The sequence below is a fragment of the Dromiciops gliroides genome, chromosome X, assembly GCF_019393635.1.
Source record: "Dromiciops gliroides isolate mDroGli1 chromosome X, mDroGli1.pri, whole genome shotgun sequence".
Lineage (NCBI taxonomy): Eukaryota > Metazoa > Chordata > Mammalia > Microbiotheria > Microbiotheriidae > Dromiciops > Dromiciops gliroides.
This window is the reverse complement of record NC_057867.1, coordinates 81004678-81024315: the sequence shown is the minus strand read 5'-3', so window position 1 is coordinate 81024315 and position 19638 is coordinate 81004678. Positions and strand designations below refer to the sequence as shown.

Here is a 19638-nt window from a genome sequence, read left to right as displayed (position 1 = left end):
AAGATGAAAATGCCCTCAACTGAGCTCCAAACTGAACCTAGATAGCTAGCTAGCAGATATATCCCCATCTACTTCTTTCCACAGGATAGTAAGTCCCTCTCTTGTAAAAACGTCTGGGCATCCTTGTCCTTGCCAAACCCCTTCTGGAATCATATAATCTTATCATAGAGTTTTCTTTAAGTCAAACTGGCACTTCATACATTCTTGTTACAGTTGAAATTGGTAAACTGATTCATATTTTATATATTCTTGTTATAGTGTTTGCTTTTAAGCTGAATTGTGTCATAATGATAAAACTGATACCACCTTGTTTATAAACCTTCACCAAAAAAAAGTATCTTCAAGCTCCTTCTTTGGAAGGGGTCTTGGGATAATTCATGCCTGCTTGTTCTTGGGACAAATAATCTGGTACTTTGTTTTTCCTGTGTGGCTCCAATCAGGTTTCTTTCATAGGAGCTCAGGTAAGAAAAACAAAGTTAATTTGTAACCAAACAAGAGATAGAGAGCAGAATGAGATCAAAACTGAGTAATTTTGATTACATCAAATTTAAAAGGTTTTGCACAAAAAACAAGGCATACAAAATTAGAAATAAAGCAGAAAACTTGGAAAAGACTACATAGTTCATAATACATTCTTATGTAATGTGAATCGGTGCCATGAGGTAAAGAAGGAAGTGAGGGTTGGATCCAGGAAGGGGATCCTGTGGCCAGGAAGGGAGGGGGCTGGCATATGGTTCAAGTACACATGAGGGACAGGGAAAAATGAGCTGGAGAAATCCAGAAACCCATGGGTGCCAGGACCAGCCACTTGGGGGCCTGGCTGTAACTGACAGGAAGAACAGGTGGAGGGCAGATAAGTGGGGCCAGAGATGGACACAGACAGGGGAAGATGGGCGCCTGTGGAGGCCAGCAAGAGACCTGCAGTAACTGAGCACAGCTGGATGGGAGAGACACTTGGGGCTGGATGTGCTGGTGGGTGGAGCTGAGCAAAGGTCTCCTCTCTCAGCACTGGAGGTCTCAAGTCAAGTACTAATCCAGGGGTGATGCTGGTCTCTCTGCTCCTCTCTTCTGTTTTTCTTGGAGAGATCTCTGTGTCCCCTCTTTGCCCCTCTTCCTTCTCCTTCCCTAGCCTCTCTCTCTCTCCCTCCCTTTCCCTCTCCCTCTCCCTGTCTTCCTGGAATGCAGATTTCTTTCAGAATTTCATAAGGAAAATCAAATTTGCATAATGTCAATTTACATAAAGCTACAAATGTCTGTATTCCTTTCTATTCTCCTTCTATTCTCCATAGTAATGCCTCTCCAACTTTTCTAAGATTCTATTCATCTCCACAACTTCTTTCTTATTTAAATTTAGATTTATCTCCCTCTTACCTGGGCAACTGGAGGTCCCCCATAATATACTTTTTTTTTTGGTGAGGCAATTGGGGTTAAGTGACTTGCCCAGGGTCACACAGCTAGTAAGTGTTAAGTGTCTGAGGCCAGATTTGAACTCAGGTACTCCTGCCTCCAGGGCTGGTGCTTTATCCACTATGCCACCTAGCTGCCCCCCCATAATATACTTTTTTTTTTAATTTTTAAATTTTTTTTTTTGCAGGCAGTGGGGGTTAAGTGACTTGACCAGGGTCACACAGATAGTAAGTGTCAAGTATCTGAGGCCAGATCCGAACTCAGGGACTCCTGAATCCAGGGCCAGTGCTTTAACCACTGCGCCATCTAGCTGCCCCCCATAATATACTTTTACTGTCTATTTCCTTCAGTAATTCATTTCACATTTCCTTTAAGAATTTGGATGTTATGCCCATTGCTGTTGATACTACTGCACTATGTAAGTTTCCTTTAAGCAAGATGTAGTTTTCCTGCTTATCCCTTTTAATTAGGTCTATTTCTCTTTTGCTGTCTTTGAGATCATGATTGCTACCCCTGCCTTTTTTACTCCAGTAGTAGCAGAAGAGATACTATTCTAGCCCTCTATTTTAACTGTCTGTCTCTATTTCAAGGGTGTTTATTGTAAAAACAAACAAAAATCATATTCTTGGATTCTGGTTTCTAATCCCTTTTGTTATCCACTTCTGTTTTAGGAGTAAGTTCATCACATTCACAGTTATGATTACTAACTGTGCATTTCCCTCCATCCTATGTTCTTTTCTTTATCCTTCTCTCTCTCTCTCTCTCTCTCTCTCTCTCTCTCTGGCTTTTTATTCTTTCCCTTCACAAATGTCTGTTTTGCTTCTGAATGCTGCCATTTCTTACCTGCCCCACCCAGAGTTCTGACCCCCCTTTCTCTTACCCCATTTATCCTCCTGCTACCCTAGTTGGTAAGAGACTTGTATTGCCAATTGAGTATGCCTACGTATTTTTTCTTTCTGAAACAATTTAGATATGAATGAGGTTCAAATTTGCCTGGTCCATCCTCCATTTTTCTTTCCATTGTAAAAGTTCTTTCTGGGGCACCTCTTTTATATGAGACAATTCTACCCCCCCAATCTTTCTCTTTCCCTTTCTCCCACTGCATCCCTCTTTCTCATCTAGTCCATCTCAACATAATCAATTCACTCCCAGACCCTTCTGCTCTGTAGAACCCTTCTAAGTTTCTAATAATGATAAAATTCTGAGAAGATGCATAAATCATCTTCCCTTATAGAAATCTACACAAGTTAACCTTCTTGAGTCCATCATGATTTCTCTTTCATATTTACCTTTTTTGTGTCCTCTTGAGTCTTGTGTGTGATTTTCTATTCAGCTCTGGTCTTTTCATCAGGAATGTTTGAAAGTCTTCGATTTCATTAAAGATTGCGTCTTGTCTTGAAGGACTATACTCCATTGGGAGTAAGCCTGTGGTCGCCGATTTGTTTTCAGAGACAGTGTCTCCAGCCCCCGGATGTGTTGTCTACAAAATGTTTTAATACTAGATGTGTGTCAGCAGAAAGCAATTTTATAGTTACCGGCATGTTCTCAGAGACAGTGTCTCCAGCCCCAAAAGTCTTGTCTAGTGTATGTTTTACGATTAGATAGATGTATTTCCCCTGAAAGTAATTTTGTAGTAACTGTTAAGTTCTCAGAGACAGTGTCTCCTGTCACAAGTATTTTTTCCTCAGTGTTCAGAGACTAGATGTACTTCCCCAGAAAGCAAGCCTATAGTAAGTGGAATGTTCTCAGAGACAGTGTCTTCAACCCCAAATGTCTTGTCTAGTGAATGTTTTAAGATTAGATGTGATTCCCCTGAAAGTAATTTTGTAGTAACTGTTAAGTTCTCAGAGACAGTGTCTCCTGCAACAAGGATCTTTTCCTCTGAGTGCTTGGACACTCGATGCATTTCCCCAGAAAGTAATTGTGTAGTAACAGCCATGTTTTCAGAAACAGTGTTTTCAGGCACAAGTATCTTTTCCTCTGAGTGTTCGGAGACTAGATGTGCTTCCCCAGAAAGCAAGCCTGTAGCAAGTGGAATGTTCTCAGAGATGGTATCTTCATCCACAAGTATTTTTTTCTTCTGAATGTTATAGTTGTCCTGACTTTGGTTTTCTTCTCTAAAAAAAATATGATATGTCATAAGGGACGGCATTCAGGGAGGTGGAGAGGGAGCAGTAGGTATGGAATACCATATTTTAAGAAAGAGAAAACATTGATAATTTGTTTTAAACCAAGTCAAATCTCAAGGATATTAATGGAGGGAGTGGGGAAAGAGGGTAGAACAGGGTTTTGAACCCATGGAGAGACCACCACTACTTCTGGATCCAAGGCTAGGCTTGAGACCTCTAGTACAGGGAGAGGAGATCTTTGCTGTGCTCTGGCCACCTGCTGGAGTGCCCAGGCCCTGTGTGTCTGTCTTTTGTACATCCATGCTCAGGTATCTTGTGCCTGTCCCCAGGCCCCACATGTCTCCTGTTCTCCCCTGCCTGGGTCCATATCCAGGCCCAAAGTGTCCATATTTCATCCTCTGTGTTCTTTTTTTTGGTTCCAGCCAGGACCACATGTGGCTGGCACTGGCCCCACATCTTCCTACTCTTCTTACTTCTCTGTCCCTAGGCCCTTTGCGTCCTTGCGCCCTGTGTGGATCCCCTCCTTTCATGGGCATATGAACGCCTTCCAGCTTCTTTCTCTCCCTTCCCTAAGTTGCTGGCAAAAGTCGCATTTGGTAGGAAACAGAAGGGAGAAGTGATGCCAATTTGGAAAAATTGGACAGGATATCAACCCCTTAAAATGGAAACACATAGCAGAATGGATTACAAATAAAAATCCAACAATATGCTGCTTCCTAGAACCACATGTAAAAAGAGTTACACACAGAGTTAAAATAAAGGGCTGGAGTCGAATGTATTATGCCTCAGCCTGTACAAAAAAAGCAGGGGTAGCAAATCATCATATCAAAGACAAAGCTAAAATACATTTAATTAAAAGACATAAATAAGGAAACTACATTATGATAAAAAGGAACCATTGTTAATGAACAGTAAGGAAATAATGTATCAAAACCTATGGGATGTAGCAAAAGCAATAATTAGAGGAACATTTATATCTGAGTGCTTATATCAATAAAAAAGAAAAAAGAGCAGACTGATGAACTGGGTATGTGATTAAAAAAACTAGAAAAAATAAATGAACAATTCTCAATTAAACACTAAAGTGGATATCCTAAAAATTAAAGGTTTAATTAATATATTTGAGGGTAGAGGACCATTGAATTAATAAACAAAAATAGGAGCTGGTATTATGAAAAAAATCCATGAAACAGATGAACTATTGGTTAATATGATTTAAAAAAGAAAGAGAAGAAAGCCAAATTGTTACTATCAAAAATGAAAAGGTGGGGCAGCTAGGTGGTGCAATGGATAAAACACTGGCCCTGGAGTCAGGAGTACCTGAGTTCAAATCTGCCCTCAGACACTTGACACTACCCTGGGCAAATTCTATCAAAGATTTAAAGACCAACTAATTCCAATATTAGATAAATTATTTGGAATAATAGACAAAGAAGGGGTCCTACCAAACTTGTTTTTTTGAACAAGTATAATACTGATACCTAAGCTAGAAAAAGTAGAAACAGAGAAAGAAAATTATAGACCAATTTCATTAATGAATATGGATGGTAACATCCTAGATAAAATACTAGCAAAAGGATCACAACAATATATTATAAAGATTATACATTAGGACCAAGTGGTATCCATACTGAGAATGCAGGAATGATTCAATGTAAGGAAAACTATTAACATAATTGATTATATAAATTAGAAAAGTAACAACAATCATATGGTAATATCAATAGCTGCAAAAAAAGCATTCGATAAAGAACAACATTGATTTCTACTAAAAACACTTCAAAGATTCAGCATAAATGGACTTTTCCTTAAATTGTTAAGAAGCATTTACCTAAAACCATCAGCAAGCATTATTTGTAATGGGGATAAGCTAGAAGATTTCCCAGTAAGGTCAGCTGTGAAACTAAGCTGCCCACTGTCAACAATGTTATCCAATATTGCATTGGAAATCCTAATAATGGTGATAAGAGAAGAAAAAGACAAAGAAGGAATCAGAGGACTCGTGATGAAGCATACTATCCACCTCCAAAGAAAGAACTGATATTGACTGAACACAGACTGCAGCATGCAGTTTTTCACTTTATCTCTTTCATTTTTTTCTTGTATTTGAATTTTCTTATACAAGATGACTCATATGGTAATGTTTTACATAATTGCACATGTATAACCTATATCTGATTGCTAAGGAAAGCAGAAAACTGGGAGGAACATTTACAAGTATCTCTGATAAATGACTCATTTCTTAAATATATAGAGAACTGATTCAAATTTAAAAGAATATAAGTCATGCACCACTTGATAACTGGTCAAAGGATATGAACAGGTAATTCTCAGACAAGGACATCAAAGTTATCTACAATCATATGGAAAAATGCTCTACATCACTACTGATTAGAGAAATGCATAAGAAAACAATTCTGAGATACCACCTCAAACCTATGAGATTTCCTGACAAGGACAAGGACAAATGCTGCAGGGGGTGGGAAAAATTGGGATAGAGATGCACCATTGGTAGAGTTGTGAACTAGCCTAACAATTTTGGAGAAAAATTTGAAAACACAACAAAAGGGACATAAATTAGTGCCTCATATACTCCAGAATATTTATAACAGCAGTTTTTGTGACAGCTGAATATTAGAAACAAAGCCAATGTACATCCACCGGGGAATGGTTAACAAAGCAGGGCATATGAATGTCATGGCTACTACTTCAATGTAAGAAATGATGAGCGTGATGAGAAATACAGAAAGAGCTTTGAGAACTGATGGTAAGTAAGAGTAAGTAAGTAAGTAAGCAGAGGCAAGAAAACAGTGTACATGGTGAGAGAACCAGATGTATTCTTTGCATAAGTTCAAAGGGGCTTTTGCCCTTTCCTCTGCTATTCCCTCCCTTTTCCTGCAGAGTTAACCAGGAAAGGATGCTCCCCCTCAGATAAGAGCAGACTACAAACATTATTCAAGCCCCAGGGTCTTACTCCCTTTCCCAAATTTCCCTTCCTGAGTTAAAGTTAGATAACAAAGAATCATAAAATCTCAGGGTTTGGGTGGGTAGTGGTGGTGCCACATCTGGGGTGGGGCTGTATGTGGTATACATGTTTAGAAGAATGTGAACCCAGAGTAACTGCTTCAGGTGAAATGGAGCAGGGAATCCTTGTGTTAGGGACCTATATAAACTTGGTGTGAAACAAGCATGCTTTGTGCACAACTTCTTTGGGGTGTGCACCCTTTCTTGCAAGATCATAATAAATGGCCTTCCTGGTTTGGACCATACCAGGGGTCCTTCCTCAGTCCTGTTTCTTACACTTGGGGCCATCTGGGATTTGAACATGGGGTGGGAGGAGTTTCCACCAGTGACAATCACAGGAGGTGCCCCACCAGTGTTTGGTAGTCATGGGCCCTGGTGGCTTCCCCTCTGACTAGCATCTCTGGCAAGAGACTGTTGAATGGGATCTGATGCAAAACACAGAATGTGGGAGAGCTAGCTAATTGACCCAGCTGCTAGAAGCAAGCAGAACAAGGTAATAATGCTTTGTCACTCTGGAGGGTCCTACAAGAAAGATTGGTTGTGTGTGGTGTGAATGAGATGCACCTCGGGTGTAAAGTAAGTGGGAGTCCCAATTCGCAGTTTGATAATCCAAGGATTATGGTCAGAGATGGAGGAAGCGCGTGTATATTGAAAGGTACCAGTCAGAAAAGTGATAGGATGTGGGGGGGGGTCAGGGATCCAAGGTACCTGAAAAATTAGGAGAGCAGGATAAAATTCCTCCAGACAGTCCCCAAGGCAGAATGTTACACTATTGGAGGGATGATAGAACTGAGAAAAAGAGTAAAAAAGAAAGGATAATGTATTGCTGTTTTATATAGCCAAGGAAAGCCTTACCAGTCCTTCCGTGGTTTTCTGGCCCAGACATGGATCAGAAGAGGACTGGTTGTGCCAGAACCTTAATATCTATGTGAACAGCAAGAAGCCATTCAGTCAAGAGGAATCAGATTATGCCCTTTGCTGGTTAAAGGGGAGGCCAGTAGGAATGCTTCACCTTAGGGCTTCCCAGGCAGATGGGAATGAGGGAGAGAGTGAAGGCAAGGAATTAAAAAAAAAAAGACTGGGATCCCTTTTCAGCTCTTTCCCCTCCTTATGTTCCAGGGGTTACTTGGGAAGATTGGGGAGAAGCCCAAGGCCCCTCCCTATGCTAAACTTCAGAAGGAACTGGAATAATGCCAGAAGAATATTCAGAATTTCCCCCTCCAAGGGAAGGGAGTCACAGAGAAACCTGAGTCCTCCTCCAAGGGCACAGGAAAAGAGGTTCCCCAACAGGAATTATTCCCTCTTAGAGAAGTTCCCCTAGGCAGGGGAGAAATTGGTTTCATTAATGCCCCACTTTATAGTTCAGGAAGTGAGATCCTTTAAGGAAGAGATGAGGTCACTGGTGGAAGACCCAGTGGGGTTAGCAGAATAACTAGATCATTTTCTAGGTATATATATATATATATATATACACATACACACACATACATACTTGGTCTGAGTTAATGTCTATCACGAATATCTTATTTTTGGGAGAGGAAAGGGGAATGATAAGAACTGCCATACAACAATGGGAGGATGACAACCCTCCTGGGCCAGGGGTAGTCCCAGCTGAAAGAAAATTCCCTGATCAGGACCCCAGGTGGGATAATAATTATAGGGAAGATAGGGGCCATATGCAGGAGCTAAAGAGAATGATTCTGGAGGGAATAAAGAAGACAGCCCCGAAGGCTCAAAATTTGTCCAAAGCTTTCGAGGTCCAGCAGGATAAAGATGAAACCCCATCAGCTTTCCTGCAGCATCTAAAAGACCAGATGAGGAAGTATTCAGGAATGGACCCTAAGTCAGACATTGGGAAGGGACTATTAAAGGTACGTTTTGTGACCAAAGCCTGGCCAGACGTACAAAGAAAATTGCAGAAGGCAGAGGATTGGAATGAGAAGCCTCTTCAAGAGCTACTCAGAGAGGCCCAGAAGGTCTTTGTTAGAAGGGAGGAAGAGAAGTGGAAGCAGAAGGCTAAAATGATGGTGACTGCTGTAGATGAGATAGTCTGGAAAAGAATAGAATTAGAAACCTTGCCAGAAAATGGGAAAGGTGAGGGCCCCAGGAAAAAGAACTTTAAAAAATCACAAGGAAACCAAGGGAGATGGAGGGGATCAGTGACTTTCTACTATTGCAAGAAGCCCGACCACTTCAAGAGGGAGTGCCCTGAGCTAGAGAAGGAAACACAGGTAGTTCCTCTCATGGCTGCAGATTTCACTGAAAACTAGGGGAGTCAGGGGCTCTTTAAGGAAGGGTCTCACCAAGAGCTCTTGATAAATTTGAAGGTGTGACTTGAAGAAGAAGAGATGGTGTTTTGGGTAGATACAGAAGCCTCTGGATCATCCTTAACTTCCCCTCCCCATGGAGCTAGATCATCACAAGAAAAATTGAGAGTTCACGGGGTTAAGGGTGAGGGGTTTGAGGCTCCCATCTTTGAGGAGAAGAAAGTAAAAGCTGGGGAAAAGGAAGCTATGGTCAGCCTGTTGCTGATCCCTGAGGTGGGAAGTAATTTGTGCAGCAGAGACCTTATCGTAAATTGGGACTAAATGTAGAGGTCCATGAATCAAAAATTTCCATAAAAATGGCTCTATTGACAGAAGAAGAAGAGAGGGAAATGGACCCTGTAGTCTGGGTTAGAGAAGGGAATCTAGGGGGTCTACAAGTCAAACCTTTGAAGGTAAACTTGAAGGAACCAGGCAAAACAGTTTGCCTGAAGCAGTACCCTATTTCATTAGAAGGAAGAAGGGGACTCCAGCCTGTGATAGAGAGACTGATAAGGGATGGATTGCTAGAACCCTATCTATGGCCTTAGATGGTTCTTATCTGTACAGGATCTCTGAGCTATAAATTGCATAGTGCAGTCCAGCCACCCCATGGTTCCAAATCCATACACCCTATTGAGTAAAATTCCCTTTGAACACATATGGTTCAGTGTAGTGGATTTGAAAGATGCCTTCTGGGCTTGTCCTTTAAGACTCAAAGTAGGGATCTCTTTGCATTTGGATGGGAAAACCCTGGGGAGAAAGCAACAATATGGGTGGACAGTCCTACCACTGAGATTCACAGAAGTTCCTAACCTGTTTGGTCAAGTTCTGGAGGAATTACTAGAAGAATTCCAAGTTCCTGTGGGGATCTCACTATTACAATATGTGGATGATCTATTGGAATCAGGGGTAAAGAGTCAGAGAGTGGCAGAAGCCACCAATCAACCATTGAACTTCCTAGGAGAAAAGAGGCTGCAAGTATCCAAAACTAAATTGTAGTACATGGAGAAAGAAGTTAAATATTTGGGGCATCTGATCAGTGAAGGAAAAGAGAGGATATGTTCTGCTAGAATACAAAGACAAAGAAAGAATTAAGGAAATTCCCAGGCTTAGTAGAATATTATAGATTATGGATTGACTCCTCTGCCCAGAAATCCAGCAGTCTCTATTTGAAATTATTAGCAGGAGAACCAACCCAACTGAGCTGAATGAAAGAAGAGAAAGAACTAATAGAGAGAGGCTAAAACAGGCTCTGATTTGAGTCCCCCCTTCCCAGTTGGAAGAAACCATTTCACTTGTTTGCCAGTCTCAATGAGGGCACAGCACTAGGGGTATTGACTCAGGAGAGAGGAGGTAAAAGGCAGCCTGTGGCCTTCATCTCTAAATGACTGGGCCCAGTATCCAAAGGGTGGCCTGGATGCATACAGGATGTGGCTGCGATGGCTCTTTTAGTGGAAGAGAGGAGGAAGCTGACTTTCAGAGGCACATTAATAGTAAACATGCCCCATCAGGTTAGGAGCATTCTGAATAAGAGGGCCGGGAGATGGTTAACTGATTCTAGGATACAATCTATACTCATAGAAAAGGATGATTTAGTACTTACCACAAATCACAATCTGAATCCTGCTGAATTTTTGTGGGAAGGGAACAACAAGGGAAAGGAAATAGAACATAGTTGCTTGGATATAATAGAATATCAGACTAAGGCGGGACCTGATCTGAGGGAGGTTCCCCTCCATAAGGGGCTCAGGTAATTCATAGATGGATCCTCCCAAGTAATAGAGGGGAAAAGGCACAATGGATATGCAACAATAGATGCAGGTGACTTTTCTCTCAGAGAATCAGGTCGGCTCCCCAACTCTTGGTCTGCCCAGACTTATGAGTTGTATGCAATGAGCCAAGCATTAAATCTGCTAGATGGAACAGAAGGGACCATATACATGGACTCAAAATATGCAAACGGGGTTGTGCATACATTTGGAAAGATATGGGAAGAGCAAGGGCTTATCGATAGTAAATGTAAAGAATTGGTCCGTGGGGAATTAGTGAAAGAAGTATTAAAAAACCTCCTCCTTCCCAAAGAAATTGCAGTGGTGCATGTGGGGGGACATCAGAAAGGGTGCTCATTGGAGGCGAGGGCTAACAGGATGGCAAATGCCAAGGCCAAGCAAGTGGCTCTAAAAGAGGAAGGGGTTAAATTATTCTCTTTTATTCCATCAATTCTCACCCTGAGGTGTGTACCACAATTCACTGAACCAGAGAAAAAGGAACTAATGGAATTAGGAACCATTGAAATTCAAAAGGGGAAGTGGGTATTGACAGACTGCCAAGAAAGGCATTACAAACCTGTGGTGAGGGGAAGTACTATCTTCCTTACCTCAAGGCAGTCACTGGGGGGTTCAAGTCATGTGTCACTTAGTACTAAAGAAATTTGGGTGCAAGGGAATTTATACATTGTCTAAGCGGGTCTGTGATGGGTGTGTAGTATGCAAGAAGGTAAAACAAGAAAGTTATCAGAAAGACAACACCACAAGGGGGACAAGAACCAGGCTTAAGACCATTTCAAAATATCCAGGTTGATTTTACTGAGATGCCCAAAATAGGGAAATTGAAATATCTCCTGATAATAGTAGATCACCTAACTGGCTGGGGGGAAGCTCACCCTATGTCTTCTGCTACAGCCTCTGGGGTATCAAAAATAATATTGGAACAAATAATTCCCCAATAGGAATTAGTAGAAAGAATAGATTCGGATAATGGTACACATTTTACCTCTAAGGTGCTGCAAGGAATCATGACAGGCTTGGACATATCTTGGGAATTTCATGCTCCCTGGCATCCTCCCTCCTCTGGAAAGGTTGAAAGGATGAACCAGGCCAATAAAAAGCAGATCTCCAAATTAATGCTAGAAACAAAATTACCATGGACCAAGTGCCTGCTCTTTGCCTTGCTCAGAATTAGAACAGCTCCTCGGAAGAATTTGGGTCTTTCTCCTTATGAAATGCTGTTTGGACTACTATATATGGGAGGGACTAGAGAAATCCCTATGTTAGAAATCAAAGATAGGTTTTTGAGTGACCGTCTTCTTCCTTATCAGTTCTTAGAATAAAAGGGTTGCTGACTCAAGACACCACCCCTTGAATTCTCAGTTCACCATTTGTGGCCTGGCGACTAGGTCCTGATCAAGACATGGAAAGAATCCAAACTGCAGCCAGAATGGGAGGGACCATTTCAAGTCCTTTTGACCACTGAAACAGCTGTGCGGACTACTGAAAAGGGTTGGACTCACCACACCAGAACTAAGGGAGCTGTGCCGGCCCCAGGGGAATTGATGGGTAGCTTCCTCAGAACCGCTGAGACTGAAAGTGAAATGAACTTGAGTAAATGCAGGGGACGTTCTAACAAGTACTGTTATTAAGAGAGGGTGGGGTATTTGGATGATTTTGAATGATACCTGTAGCCTCTCCAAAGGGTGGAATGACGTCCAGTGTAGGGAATAGATCAGGTCTATCAATAGAACTAAAAAAAACATGAGGGCTTTTTGGTGGGTTGTCTTGCTACTTACTACACTGTCCATTCCCATTCCACCCATCAGACAAGAAAATACCTTCCTTCAGCTTGCAGAAGCTGTAGCAGCGGCCTTTAATCTCACCAAATGTTGGGATTGTGGGGGACCGCAGTCTGTGGCTCATTGGCCATGGATTTTGGTTCCTCTAGCACCCAAATGGATACTGAGTCATAAGTCTGAAGTACATAATGGAACTGGTTGGTGGGCAGAAGATCATCAATGAGCACGGAAGGGGAATATTGTCTGCATCAGACTGGTAAGGGTCAATTTTTGGGAAAGAGTGTTTGTGAGTGGACTTACAACCAAAGGGTGGCTACCTCGCCCCCTCTAAACTGTAGCAAGTATCAGGATAAATGGAGTCAGACAGGAATTCGTCTCCCTAATGGCACTTGGCTTACATGCACCCTGACATTCTTAAATGTTAAGGGGTATCGACCTGGACACTGTGCTTCTAAGGTGGCGGGCGTACCCTCCCATCAGAGGTTTCAATTTTGCCATTCTAACCTGTCAAGACTATAACAGCACAAAAGAAATAGAAAGAGATCCAAAATGGGCCTGGATGTGGGCTCATAAAAATGGAACTGTAAAGGTAGGTTTTCAGAATTTTTGGAGTTTGACAAATGTGAGTGGGAACTAGCTGGCAGACAGGTGTGAATGGAGAGGAAAATAATAGCTATGGAGGTGTGACTATAAGAAAAGGGTTGGTGTTACTATGATAGGACCACCCCTATGAATACAAGACACTCAATACTTACCTTACTTAGTGGACACTCAAGAATGGCTTTTCCCCAGTGTTAGACCAGCCCTCAAGGGACATTACTGGATCTGTGGGCAAACAGTATCTACCTATCCAGTAACTGGTGTGTTATATTGGATTGATCTGACCACAGTTCATTCTCCTGGAAGATATATAGGGGAAAAGGTTAGGAATACCTGTTTATGAAGAACTAGGGAGATGATGGAGAAGTATAGATACCAGTTTAAGTAGTACAGGTGAGGCCAATTCCACCCCCTTCCCCCCAGAGAATCATCCAAACATATGGGCCCCCCACCTGGGTGCAGGATGGGAGCTGGGGCTACAGGACCCCAATATATATATGAAATAGATTGATCAGGCTTCAGGTGGTATTAGAAATAATAATGAATCAAACTGCCTTAGCACTGGCATTGTTAGCAGACCAAGTAACTCAAGTGAAAGAAGGGATCTTGCAAGACAGGTTGGTCCTGGACTCCCTGTTAGCAGCAGAAGGGAGAGTTTGTGGAAAATTAAATCTGAGTACTTGCTGCCTACAAATGGACAATAATGGGAAAGCAGTTAAAGCTATAGCCATAGAAATTAGGTAAGAGGCTCATGTACCTGTTCAGAAATGGAATTTTTGGTTTGAGGGTGAATGGTTTTCATAGCTAAATAGAAGCTGGTGGAAGCAATTGGGGTTCTTTCTCCTATGTGCCCTGGCAGCTCTATTAGTCATACCCTGCCTAATTCCCTGCTTTATTAAAATAATTATTAGAGTGATGGAGGGAATGCAGGTAGTAACTATCCTTCTGGAGGATATGGAATGATGATCCTCCAACAAGGGGTAGAACCAGATCTTGATCAGGAGGTGGACGAAATGGTGGATGAGATTTACTTGGCATGGGAGGAGAACAAAGGGTGAGAAAAGGCACAAAAAATAAAGAGATGAGGTATTGAGAGAATCAGATGTGTTCTGCACATAAGTTCAAAGGGGCTTTTGCCCTTTCCCCCACCATTCCCTCCCTCTTCCTGCTGAGCTAACCAGGAAAGGATGCTCCCCCTCAGATAAAAGCCCACTACAAACATTATTCAAGCCCCAGGGGCTTATCTCCTTTCCCAAATTTCCCTTCCTGAATTAAAAGTTAGATAACAAAGAATCATAAAATCTCAGGGTTTGGGTGGGCAGTGGTGGCACCACATTTGGTTGGGGGAGGTGTGTGGTATACATGTTTAGAAGTATCGTGAAGGGGGCAACTAGGTGGCACAGTGGATAAGCACCGGCCCTGGATTCAGGAGTACCTGAGTTCAAATCCGGCCTCAGACACTTGACACTTACTAGCTGTGTGACCGTGGGCAAGTCACTTAACCCCCATTGCCCTGAAAAAAAGAAGTATCATGAATGTGAACCCAGAGTAGCCGGTTCAGATGAAATGGAGCAGGGAATCCTTGTCTTACCGACCTATATAACCTTTTTTTTTTTTTTTTTTTTTAGTGAGGCAACTGGGGTTAAGTGACTTGCCCAGGGTCACAGAGCTAGTAAGTGTTAAGTGTCTGAGGCTGGATTTGAACTCAGGTACTCCTGAATCCAGGACTGGTGCTCTATCCACTGTGCCATCTAGCTGCCCGACCTATATAAACTTAGTGTGAAACAAGCATGCTTTGCGTACAACTTCTTTGGGGTGTGCGCCCTTTCTTGCAAGATCATAATAAATGGCCTTCCTGCTTTGTACCAGACCAGGGGTCCTGCCTCAGTTTTCCTGTTTCTTACACATGGTAACTACAACAATTAAAATGGAAAGAAGAATGACCCAAAAAATTATAAGTACATGGAATGTACTTATATGTTAAAGATTAATTAGGATTCAAAAGAAGATAGGAGAAAACACCAAAAACTTAGCCCTTCCTGGAGGTGAGAGGTCCACAGCTAGCTCCACAACTGTTGCACACTGCACATGTTTTCCAAATGTATGCATCCACTGGGCTGACTTTTCTTGCTCTCTACAACAAAAAATACTCATTGTCATATGGGATGGCTCTCAGGGAGAAGAAGATATATGGCATACCATGGTGATGTAAGAAAAGAAAACATTTTAAAAAATTAAATAAGTCAAGAATCTCAAGGATAAAAATGGAAGGAGGAAAGAAAAGGGTTTGTGTTTGTGTTAATCAGTAGTAAGTCTCACATTATACCGGAAGGCAGTGATTATGAAAAGAATTGGTACTTGCTTAAGATAGAGGTTGATAAGTGGAAAAGATGAAGAATGTGCTATATACAGAAGCAATCAAATACAATAACAGAGTGTGTGCTAAACCCAAAGAAAGCAGTTGGGGGAGACTTGTAAATTAAAACAACTCTGTTCTTTCAGACTGTAAAACATAAAGATCCGCAGGTTCATGGGCAGTCCCCTTTTTCTGTCTGACAATAACCTACAGGAAACTGTTCTTTTCACCAAGTGCTGATTGAAAACAGAACAAAAATAAATATAACATTAAGTTTCACGTGGTCAAACAGAAGAGATGATAGGGAGAAGGGGAAGGGGAAGATTTCCTCAATTATCTCCTCTCTTCCTAAGTCCAAGGTCAAGCAGGTACAGGCCTGAAGGGAGGAAGGAACGAAAAGAAGAAGCCAGCCTCCACTAGAGGAGGGGAGGGAGTGTCTCTAAAGGATTTACCCAGCTGGCCTCTACCCTATCCCACTACCCTCCAAGCCCTGAGCCCTCAAGACAACGGACTGGGAATGGACTGGGAAGCCCTAGGCAAAGCAAAAGTCTGGGCAATGCTGGAGGAGCAGGCAGATACAGGGGCAGATGGGTACACAAACATATGTAACACAGCCCACCCCAATGCACACAAAATCCCACTTACACACCCAGAACAAGCATAAAAAATGGCATCGATACTCCTGCAACACCCCCACAGACTTGCCCCAGGGTACGGAGGAAAGGTTACAGCAACAGGAAAGTTCTAGAGAAGTTGGGAGGCAGGGGTTGTATAAGAGAAGAATAAATAAGGAGGGGAAGCATAGGGGAAAAGAGGAGGTATAGGAGCAGGAGAGGAAGGGGCAGGAGGGCAGGGACAGCAGAACAAAGAGAGAAAGATCTTACCTCCCACATCCCCAATCATGTACATGCAGGAACCTTGGGATGTGGAGGGGGGCGGGTAAAGGATGCCCATAGAGGAGAAGGAGGTGAGGAGCAGGCAGACGTCCAAGTGCCCAAGGCCCCTTCCCCAGGCTCCAGGGAACAGGGGACCCAAACCACCTCCTCATCCAAAGACACAAAGGACTGATAGCTGTGGAAGATCAGGAGAGAGTGACATCACTGTAGGGGCGGGGTAGTGTTGGTGTTGGCCAATGGGAGACAGGAGAGCCTGGACCACTGAGGGAGCAAAGATGATCTCATCCCTGAGCAGAGGGAGGAGGGATGTCTGAAGGACATAGGGAGGGGAGAGGGCTCTGTGACATCATTCCAGAGGAGCTGGGAGCTCCAACCCACCTTCTGCCCTTTCTGTGTTCTGAGAAATCATTATCCCAGCTTTTACCTTTTGCCAAATGAGTTTTCAAGAATTGACACAGTTTAATTATCAAGAGATATCAAAAACCAACATTTCAGCACCAAAGATGATGGATAGCTCCATCAAGTATCCTCTCAGTAAACTCCCTAATCTAGTCATAGGCACACATGCATGCAACAGAGGAAGCCAGATGATGGAGATTATGGGGAGGGGAAGAGGTCAATCACTACCTCCTCTCTTCCTAAATCCAAGGTCAAGCAGGAGCAGGACTGGAGGGAGAGAGAAAGGAAGAGAAGAAGCCAGCCTCCACTTGAGGAGGGGAGGGGGCATCCTAAAGGCTTTATCCAGCTGGCTACTACCCCACCCCATTACCCCAGGAGACCAGAGCCCTCAAGACAAAGGACTAAGAGGGGAGGTAGCCCAAAACAAATGGGAAGTCTGAACAATGTTCTATGGGAAAGGTAGGGGGAAGACAGGAAGAGTGGTAGGGGCAGGAGAGGAAGTCAGGGGCAGCATGAGAGGGAGAGCTTACCTCACCCATTCGCAGTCAACCACAGGAGCCCTCAAGACAAAGGACTAAGAAGGGAGGTAGCTCAAGGCAAATGGGAAGTCTGGACAATGCTTGAGGGGCAGGCACGCAAAGGTAGAAATGTGTTCATACACACATTTACACATACTCCCACCTACACACACAAGATCTCACATACACCCACAGCACAAGCATAAACAATGGTATCAGTACTGCTGCAATACCCCACCCACATCCCTCAGGGCACTGAAACAAGGTTATGGGGACAGGAAGGTTATGGAGAACTTTGGAGGGGGGCATCTATGAGAAAACTAAGGAGGAGAAAGGTAGGGGCAGGAGGGCAGGGGCAGCAGGAAAGGGAGAGCTTACCTCACCCATCTGCAGTCAAGCACATGTAGTTCTCTTGGGCATTGGTCAGGGGTCGGGGAGGAGGTATAGGAGGGTTGGGGAGCAGAGTAACAACAAGTAACAACAGGCAAACCTCCAGCTGCCCAGGGCCTCATGCCCAGCCTCCATGGAACTGGGGACCCAAACCTCCTCCAAAGACACAAAGGACTGATGCAGGTAGGGGACTAGAATAAATGCGGTGGTGCTGGCTGACCTCAGCCAATGGGAGACAGGAGAGGTGGGACCACTGAGGAAGCAGGGATGATCTCATCCCTGAGCATAGGGAGAAAGGATGCAGGAGGGAGGGAGTTCCAGCAGGGGGCTCTGTGACTTCCTTCCAGAGGAGTGGGGAGCCCCGCCCTTCTGCCCTTTCTTTGTTCTGAGAAAGCCTTATCCCTGCTTTTACCTTTTACCAAATGAGTTTTCAAGAACTGACACAACAGTTGTTTACATGAGATATCAACAGATAAAACCTATCACTTCAGCACCAAAGATAGTGGATAGCTCTTCCAGGTATCCTCTCAGTAAACCCCCTAATCTAGTCCTAGACACACATGCATGCCTCAGAGGAAGCCCAAGGGCACATGGCAGCACAACCACCCTGTGACTCTTCAAACACATGATGGATACCACAGGCTGATGCACCCAGACCCACACTGGTCATCTGCCACCCCCACCATGCTGTGTAAGTCCAAAGTAAACCTGCTGTTGTTAAATTCAGTGACTTTTTTGAACTGCACACTAGAATTAGGCCAGGCTCTCACATTTTACATAGTTGGCCATTGGGATGAGAATCAAAAGCCTCATGACTCAAACTGAGGATAAAGGAAGCACCAAGCCCAGAATTCCCTGGTTGGTGTTGACTGCCAGAGTAATAAGACCAAAAGTTGGGTCAGCCCATTCAGCAGCCAGAGACAGAGTTCTTAGGTTTCAGGGATTCTACAGTGAGCACCTAAGGCCAACTAGTGGTACTGGTGGCTGTGAATGTGAAGGGATCTGTCCTGATGGGAGTGAGGATGGATGGGCTACAGCCAAGGCCAAACCCTATGGCCTCTAGGCTCAACTACCTGCCAAGGCTGGAGCCCTGAGATGGGACAAGAGAAGACATGGGGTAGAGATTGGGAAATTCCTGCCCAGTTTGGTTCCTTGTGCCAGTCAGAGACCCCACCCAACTCAAGTGGTCCTCCAGCTGTCCTGATCAGCCAACATGGCAATCTCCCATTTCAGGGCAGATGTTTTCCCCAATAAGCATCTGCAGCTACATCTCCCAGGTACTCCCAGGACTTGTACCCAACCTCTCAGAAGTCATGTCAGTAACAGATAAATGCCACCCTGGGAAAGGCCTCTTGTTGAATGGTTCCTGGGAATCAATGCTGTAGGGTGAATTGCCTTATAAGAAAAGACTGTTTGCAAAAATACTTCTGACTGAACTTCTTCAGTTCTTCCTTTTTCTATTTCCAGGTAAGAGCTACCATGGTATCAGGGTCTTTGTTCCATCAGTGGGCTTTATACATTTTGCAAAAATATCTCAAGTCCTCTTCTATTTGTCAGTCTTGTTTTCCTCTGGGATAGTTAAGTCAGTTTACTCCCAGAAATGTCTTGGTGGACCAAGGGATGGAATTATTAGGAAGTTCCTTCTTTGATACACAACAAAGAGGTGAAGCTGACACTATGTTACTATGGCAGGGATGCATTTGCTTGGAAGAAATGGTAGGTAAAGTGATCTTCCCAACACAGAAGTCTTGCCATGTCACTCCCCCATTCAAGAGACTCAAGGCTCAAATATAAGATCCTTTGTTTGGCAGTCAAAGCCCACCATAAACTTTCCCCTAGATCTGCATTCTTCCTCCATCCTATCCTCCCCATGCCCAGGTAGTCTATGACTCAGTGAAACTGACCTCCTTGCTGGTCTTTGCACAAGACTCTCCATTTCCCAGCTCGGGCCCTTTTCAGGAGCTGTCCCCTTTCCTTGCAGTGCTCTCTCTCCTCATCTCCACCTCCTGGTTTTCCTGACTTCTTTCAAGTCTCAGTTATCATCC

The 19638-nt window shown here is 43.4% G+C and overlaps 1 long non-coding RNA gene across 1 annotated transcript; it reads right to left on the bottom strand.

Annotated features, from left to right (window-relative positions):
- Positions 1-409: 409 nt before the first annotated feature.
- On the bottom strand, positions 410-17751 carry LOC122733799. Its single transcript, XR_006353961.1, has 4 exons — positions 17582-17751; positions 2697-3524; positions 1305-1308; positions 410-422 (listed from the first exon to the last, which is right to left on the bottom strand). It is a non-coding gene; the product is annotated as an uncharacterized LOC122733799 (long non-coding RNA).
- Positions 17752-19638: the final 1887 nt, after the last annotated feature.